At 52.2% G+C, this 8,438-nt stretch overlaps 1 protein-coding gene across 9 annotated transcripts in view; it reads right to left on the minus strand.

Moving 5' to 3' along the window:
- Positions 1 to 5,495, minus strand: part of LPIN3 (lipin 3) — a 42,074-nt gene extending 36,579 nt beyond the window's left edge. For 2 of the 9 annotated variants that reach the window (XM_006121892.4, XM_006121890.4), the window contains exon 1: positions 5,172 to 5,320. The gene's annotated coding sequence lies outside the window, so the exon portion shown is untranslated. The other 7 variants (XM_075901313.1, XM_075901315.1, XM_075901314.1 and 4 more) reach the window with 7 other exon arrangements.
- Between the last annotated feature and the right edge of the window lie 2,943 nt (positions 5,496 to 8,438).

Genomic DNA, 8,438 nt, shown 5'->3' on the forward strand with positions numbered 1-8,438 from the left:
CCGGTTGGTCCCGCAGCACCGCTCCTTGGTGCTACTGGACCAACCCGGCAGCACCCCAGCTGCTGTGCCCCAGGAGTCCTGATTCAGCCGCTACTGATCAGTTTCAGCAGTGGCTGAATCAGGATGCCTGGGGCAGAGCAGCTGGGGTGCTGCTGGGTTGGTCCAGTAGCGCCGAGGAGCGGCCGCGCTACTGGACCAACCCAGCAGCACCCGAGCTGCTCTGCCCCAGGCGTCCCCAAGTTAGCTGCTGCTGAAACTGACCAGCGGCTGACTACAGGAAGCCCGAGGCAGAGTTGCTCTGCCCCGGGCTTCCTGGAATCAGCTGCTGATCAGTTTCAGTAGCAGCTGACTTGGGGACGCCTGGGGTTCTTAAGTTGAATCTGAATGTAAGTCGGAACTGGTGTCCAGATTCAGCTGCTGTTGAAACTGATCAGTTTCCGCAGCGGCTGAATCTGGATGCCAGTTCCGACTTACATACAGATTCAACTTAAGAACAAACCTACAGTCCCTATCTTGTACGTAACCCGGGGATTGCCTGTAATTTTCTAGTGTAGTCATGCCCTTAGAGAACAGGAGTCTGGTTATTTGTTCACCACTAGAGGGCAACACCACACTGCCCCTCCACCATATTCGTCTTGCTCCAAACCCACCTTACCTGTTTAAAGGGCTTTGGCTATGGGTCTTGGGGAGGGGGGAGGATGTCATGCTGGAGGGTGATCGTCACCTGCTCCTTTCCCAACTGAGCAACTGCCGCTCCAGAGCAGGGGCTGGACAGGAGATTGGCACCCCCAGAACACCGGAGGGCACCACACACACACACACACACACACGCGCCTTTGTCATTTATAATACAACACTGTGCTTCTGCCTCCTGGGCCCAGTGAGCCTTAATAAGGACGGGGGGAGGGAAGGTGCTGCATTGCCAGTCCTGAGACCCAATTCCTACCTGGTTGGTCAGCCGAGGGGGTGATAGGAAAGCCAGGGGGAGATGCAGACCCCACAACAGAGCTTGGGTGGCTCAGACAGCTCGGTCTTTGTGCAATAAGGGAGGCAATTAGGTCACGGGCTGGGAGAGCAGGAGGGGGTGACTAAGGGGCTCTGTCTACTCCCCCAAGCTGCAGAGAGAAGCAACACAAACCTCTACACCCTCCCCAGGGACTACCCTGAACTACCCCTCTACTTCCTTAGCACTCCTGCAGGAAGCAGGAAGTGCTTGCGAGCAGCCACTGTGCCCAGCATATCGGGTTCCTCCGCCCACCCATGCCACAGCTCAGAGCTCTGGGAAGCCAAGTGAAAGATTTTAATCTCCTCCCCCCCACCCCAATCTTTGCAAGCTTACAGAAGGCCCAGAGAGGGGGCACCTACCACTGCCGGCTGTCGAGGGGAACTGCATTTGGATATTTATTGTTGTAGGCTCTGGATCATGATTTGCAGGCCTCGGGAAAGTTCCTGGGCTGGACATAGAAGCTAAAACTGCCTGTCATCAGGAGGTGTGACCACAGCATCTGCAGGCACACAAGCTCACTTGAGCTGAGCTCAATTTGCTAAAGATAGCATCGCATCTGTGTATTCCTGCAGCTCATCCTGCCAGTCTCCCCCGCTTCCTCCCCCTTCCCCTCCCCACTATTCACTCTGCTAGTTGTTACACTTAATTTAGCAGATACAGACCTTGCCCCCTGATTGCTATGCTGGCCAAACCTCCCCCTCCCCACCCATCCCTGGTAGTAGGCAAGCCCAGCGCTCCCTCTCCCTTTTGACTGCTGGGGAGGGCCAAGGCCAAGCCAGCCCCAGCCTCTCATCCCCCCCCCCCCCCCAGGTCTCCAGGAGGGCCAGGGGTTGCAGCCAGCCCCAGCCCCAGCCCCTCGGCTCCTTGCCCTGGCCTCTTGGCTCCCCACACCCTGCCCCCTCCCTTCCCCACCCTCCCAGCTGTAGCCAGCCCCAGCCTCTCCCCCCCCCCACCCCCACCACAGCCAACCTGACCTCCCCCTGGCCTCTTGGTCCCCTCTACGCCTCTCCCCAGTCTCAGGCCCGGTCTCTCGGCCCCCCTTTCGGCCACCTGAGGAGGGCTGGATCGAGTCAGGGGGCGGCAGTAGCCCCTTGCTGTGCTCGGAATCCAGTACCCAATGTGGAGCCACTGCCTCCCTCTGCCTCAGGCCAGGTGCTCCAGCCTTGTGCCCTCCCTCCCCCCCACTGGCCAAGATTAGCATGCAGTGCAGGGCTGGGAGGAGAGAAGAAACCCCGAGGCTCCAGCACACACACTGCTGTGGGGAGGGGAGGAGCAGCATGTATCTTCCCTGCAAGCTGGATCCAGTGCGGAGCCTCAAGGTTTCTCCTCTCCCCCTCTAGTGCACTAATCTTGGGGGGGGGGGGGCGCGCAGGAGGAGGAGGGGGGCCAGGTGCTCCAGCCTTGTGCAAGGCAGCAGCTCCCTATTGAGTCCCAAATCATTGCCCCACCCCCCAGCACAATGATGAGCCTCTGCTGCCACCCCCAGCCCTCCTGCAGGGGAGCTGGGTACCAGCTGAGGGAGCTCAGAGTGCCCCCGGGAGGCAGGGGGAACCCAGAGCCATGGCCGCCTCTTCCTCTTCCGGGGATTCTGCTGAGGCTAGGGGGCAGGGCAACACAGAGTGATGTGATGACATCACTGTCTCCCAGCGTAAAATTTTTGCAAGAGAGAATCCGAGCACCTCCCATCACCCCATCCATGCTGAGCCTGCAACCACCTCACAATTCTCCCCCACCCCCCATGAGGTTTCTCATTTACTCAGGGCCATTGCAGAGCAGACATTAAAGATTGCAAGGCATTCACACACAGAATCAGGGCAGTCAGGTCAATAGTTCTGTGAGGCAAAGTGAGAGCATTTCCAAAACCATTTTCTATCCTTCAGTGGAAGGGGGGGGGGGGCGTGCAAAGAGATGCCCTAAGAATGCCACATGGACCACAGCTGCATGCTGACTGGACCACAGATTGAGAACCACTGATCTGAAACATTTCACCCAGCTCCACCTGGGTTCTAATCCCACATCTGTCATGTCACTTGAGAGACTTGGTGGTAGAAGACACATCTATCTGAGTCCCTTCTCACTCTGGGTCTCTAGTCTATTTAGATTGGGTGCTGTTCTCGGCAGGGACCATCTCACATGATGCAACACCCATCATAATGGGGCTCCAGTCTCATTGAGGGCCCCTAAGTGCTGCAAGTTCATTTTTTAATACATGCAACTTGATGCAGGCCTGGCTGCACAGAGAGGAGTCCAGGACACACAGGTTGTAGACTTTACTGGCTGAGCTCACTGCTAATGCAGTGACAAGACTGGAAATGGAAACAAGGAAGTAAAGTCACTTGAGATGCAAGAGAGTCACCAAGGACTGAATGTGTGTCAGCCACTAATTGCCAGGGGTTCTTATTTACTATCACTGGAGACTGAACTTTGGATCTCTCCAGCCAACTCAGCCTCTACAGTGTGAGCTAAAGGCCTGTGCTCACTAACTGGCAGCTAGAACAGACTCCTAGCCTGGGGGTGAGGGAAGGGGAAAAAAAAAAAAAAAAAAAGTGGGGAACAGACCACTTACTTCCTTTTCAAAACCACATCTCTTCCCTGCGTCATGGCCCAGCCAGGAGGGGATTGGAGCTGGAGAAGCAGCAGCAATAGCCAAATCCATTGGCTCCCCCCAGGAAGGGTGTTTAGGCAAGGAGAGTCTAGCTAGCAGTCAGGGGATTAGATGTGTGTAATGGGATCTGCAAACAGCAAACAATTTCCTACAGCGCCACAGAAAATCCACTCTGTCTATAGACATTAGCTGGGGCAAGAAAGCACTCTGAGGCCAGTACCCTAGCTCCCAAGAGCTGTCGCAGCACCACAGTCATTCAGCAGTGAAGGTTTTCAGACAAGCCAAGTTAGGAGCTCATGGGAGAGAAAAAGTCCAAGTCTGAATAGAAAAAAAGAGCCCCGCACATTGATGAGGGAAGCATTTGTCCCCTATTTTCACAGACCCTTATTCCGGTACTTCAACCCCAGCTCACCCCACCATGCAGGGTACCCCAGCGAGGCAGCCCCAGACAGAGCTTCTCCATGAAGCACTATGGTTCGGAGCACTGATTTGGGAGTCACATTTCAAATCCGCAAATCTGATCATTCAGCATCAGGGGTTTGGAGCTGCCCATTACAGAGGTAAAGCTCAGACCTGGATCCCAGGAGCCCCCACATTCATAGGAGGAGGCTGTGAGAGTGTTTCAACCTAAGCACAACTAACCCCACCCAGCCCTCTCTTTCCCAAAGGCTTCATGTGGGGTGTGTGCACGCAAACAAACCCTCCTTTCTAGCCTCTCTAAAGCTTTACTGCAGACTAGTGCTTTGGCAGAAAAAAAAAATCTCTCTTTTTCAGGTCCACCCCAAGAATGCCTCTGCCAAAGCAAACTCAGCAGATAGATTCAAGAGGGGGCGGAGTCAGAGGCCTAAAGCATAACCCGCCCTTAACCTCAAGAGAACAGCTTCACAGCTCCTCCACAAACAGGATGTGGCCTGTTTAAAAAGTTCCCTTTTCCAAAGGATGGCTATGCAGCACTTCTGCCACAGCAGCTTTTAAGTGACCAGCTAGAAGGATCTCCCAGGATACACCAACTACTTTGCTCATATGCCCCCAGGTTAGCACACCTTCAGCTCTGCCCACCCATTACAAGGGAACTGGAAAAGAGATAGGGGAGGGGGAAGGAGAGAATAGCATTTTCCTTGGATATCAATGAAGTTGGTGACATGGGGGACAAGTGCCATTGCCTTATGAAAGTTGCTTCCCCCAAATATCAGTCTAGACACACATTTCACAGCAATATTTCTTCCTCCTTTTCAGTTCCTACCCTGCCACCCGCAGTGGTCCCTGTAAGCTGAGGGCTTGGGCAGCCACCCAGGAGAGATTCAAAGGCCACCCAGCTCATTAGCAGAGTGCCCACAGGTTTTTGGTTTTCACTAGTGGTGCACACTCACACATGCTTCAGTGCACATAACACAATTTATTCCACACATGGATGGGGAAAAAATTAGAGGGAGGGGAACACTACCCAAGATATTCACACATTCGCAGCCTTGTCTTTTTCCACCCTGCAGAGCAATGTTACCCATATATTACACACACACCTACATCTTTATAGGATTGTTTGCTTAACCCCCCTCGTACCTTGGTAGCTGTTAAATCTCAGTTGGCCACTCCTGGGCTTTAAAACAGACCCACTCTTAGAATCCCAGCTGACTGCTGCTACCTGCATAGGAGCATTTTCTTTCCGCTTCTCCTCGCTCTGACTCCCTACCTGAAGCTTCCTGCTTCCCTCTTACCTGACTCAGGGAGGAGCCTCTACTACAGGCAGTGTCAGGTCACACTGATCTGCCTCACCTTGAGCCTATCAGCGCTGTAGGAGCACCAGAGCTAGGACCTCATTGAGCCAGGCAGCTGTAGGTCATGTCAGCTCTGCTCACTTTCCTCCTCTCATGCTCTGGCAGCCCCAGGCACTGTCAGACCTGCCAGGTGTCACTCATTTGTAGGAAGACTTCCTCCTCCAGCTTCATTCATTTGCAGGCAAGTGTAGTGCCTCCTCCCAAGAAGGATTTTGCAGTGATACATTTGGGGCTAGACTTTCCCAAAAGCCAGCTCCCATTTAGACACCTCAGGTAGTGAGCAGGTTTTCCAAAGAGCTGGGTGCTCGGCTCTATTGACAATCCCAGCCATTGGGGTCACTACTAAAGGTGCTGGGATCTCAGCTGTTTGGAAAAATCCAACCCTGGGTGTGAGTGCTGGGTTTTCTGGAAACTCCAGCTCTTAATCTCTCCTTCAAAGGGGTTTGAAATCTTTCCTGTTCACATGCTGGCTGCTAAGGATCCTTTGTGGGGCTGGGCTAGTCTGCTCTGGCCACTAAATCCTATGAGGATCCTTCCCCCTGAGCGAAAGGACTGCAGAGATGGGAATCCAATGGGTACCTTTGCAAAGCGCTGCTGGGCTTTTGGTTTTGCAGGTGTTGTTTGGATCTAGGTTCCTTATTTCCCCCTGCAAATCTGGGTGAATGGTTCTGGTTCGCACTAGTCTCCAGGGCCAAATCAGTTTGCTTAACTTTTCTTCAGTCCTCAGTGGCAGACCATCCCTTAACTGGAACCAGGGGGCCAAGGCGTTGGAGCAGGTGGGACACTGTATCCACCTTTCACTTCTGTTCTTTGGAAACTGACCAGGGGCTCAAGCAGAGATCGTGTTATCCCTGCTGCTGGGAGCTCCCTAAAGCATAGCACCCAGACCTGACAATGAGCCTCAATGACCATGGCTGCCTTGTGTTCATATGCACAGAGCTCTCCCTCAACTACCAAAGTCCTGGTCCAGCAGGCCCAGGGCTCAGGAATGGAGGAGTCCTGGGGACACTAGACCTAAGAAAACTTCTGAACAAAGGCCTTGTGTGTATGCATGGGTGTGTGTGCGTAATCCCAAATTCCTGAGGAAAATAGTGAAACTTGGGACAGATGGTGGCATGGGAAGTCAAAACCATTTAAACTACCCACGTAAGTCCCTAGCAATCTCAAGGGAGGCAGTGTTTCCTTAGTGGATAGAGCACTGGGCTGGGACTCAGGAAACATAGCTTCTATTCAATCAGTTGCTGGCCTGCTGGGTGACCTTGGACAAACTGTGGCATCTCTTTGTGCCTTGATATCCCATATGCACAAGGGGGATTATGAATCAGACTTCTTTGGTAAATCACTTGAACATAGAATCGTAGGGCTGGAAGAGACCTCAGGAGGTCATCGAGTCCAACACTCTGCCCAAAGCAGGACCAATCCCAATTAAATAAACCCAGCCTGGGCTTGTCAAACTGAGACTTAAACACCTCTAGGGATGGGGATTCCACCACCTCCCTCAGGGACCCATTCCAGTGCTTCACCACCCTCCTCATGGAATAGTTTTTCCTAATATCCAACCTAGACCTTCCCCACTGCAACTTGAGACCTCTGCTCCTTGTTCTGCCATTGGTCACTACTTAGAACAGCCTCTCTCCATCCTCTTTGGAACCTCCCTTCAGAAAGTTGAAAGCTGCTATCAAATCCCCCCTCACTCTTCTCTTCTGTAGACCAAATAAGTCCGAACCCCTCAGCCTCTCCTCAGAGGTCATGTGATCCAGCCCCCAAATCATTTTTGTTGTCCTCCGCTGAGCTCTCTTCAATGTGTCAACATCCTTTCTGTAATGGGGGCCCCAGAATTGGACACAATACTCCAGGGCTACATCTAGACTGGCATGATTTTCTGCAAATGCTTTTAACGGAAAAGTTTTCTGTTAAAAGCATTTGCGGAAAAGAGCGTCTAGATTGGCACGGACGCTTTTGCGCAAAAGCACTTTTTGCAGAAAAGCATCCGTGCCAATCTAGACATGCTTTTGCGCAAAACAAATCCGAGCTGTTGCGCAAAAGGACTTTTGCCCAAACGGGAGCAGCATAGTATTTTCGCGAGAAGCACTGATTTCTTACATGAGATCGTCAGTGCTTTTGCAAAAATTCAAGCTGACAGTGTAGACAGCTGGCAAGTTTTTCCGCAAAAGCAGCTGCTTTTGCGGAAAAACTTGCCAGTCTAGACACAGCCCAGATGTGGCCTCACTAGTGCTGAAAAAAGAGGAATAATTACTTCTCTAGATCTGCTGGCAATGCTCCTCCTAATGCACCCCAATATGCTGTTAGCCTTCTTGGCTACAAGGACACACTGTTGACTCATATCCAGTTTCTCATCCACTGTAATCCTCAGGGCCTTTTTTTGCTGAACGGCTGCTTAGCTAGTCGGTCCCCAGACTGTAAGGGCTTGTCTACACTGGCCCCTTTTCCGGAAGGGGCATGTTAATTTCAGAGGTCGTAATAGGGAAATCCGCGGGGGATTTAAATATCCCCCGCGGCATTTAAATAAAAATGTCCGCCGCTTTTTTCCGGCTTTTAGAAAAGCCGGAAAAGAGCGTCTACACTGGCCCCGATCCTCCGGAAAAAGCGCCCTTTTCCGGAGGATCTTATTCCTACTTTGAATACTTTTTCCGGAGGATCGGGGCCAGTGTAGACGCTCTTTTCCGGCTTTTTTAAAAGCCGGAAAAAAGCGGCGGACATTTTTATTTAAATGCCGCGGGGGATATTTAAATCCCCCGCGGATTTCCCTATTACGACCTCTGAAATTAACATGCCCCTTTCGGAAAAGGGGCCAGTGTAGACGTAGCCTAACAGTGTTTGGGATTTTTCCATTCCAAATGTAGGACTCTGAACTTGTCCTTGTTGAATCTCATCAGATTTCTTTTGACCCAATCCTCCAATTTGTCTCATTCACTCTGGACCCTATTCCTACCCTCCAGCACATCTCTCTCTCCTCCTTAGCTTAGTGTCATCTGTGAACTTGCTTAATAAAGATATTAAACAAAACCAGCCCCCCAGAACCTACCCTGGG

Source organism: Pelodiscus sinensis, chromosome 18 (assembly GCF_049634645.1).
Source record: "Pelodiscus sinensis isolate JC-2024 chromosome 18, ASM4963464v1, whole genome shotgun sequence".
Classification (NCBI taxonomy): Eukaryota; Metazoa; Chordata; order Testudines; family Trionychidae; genus Pelodiscus; species Pelodiscus sinensis.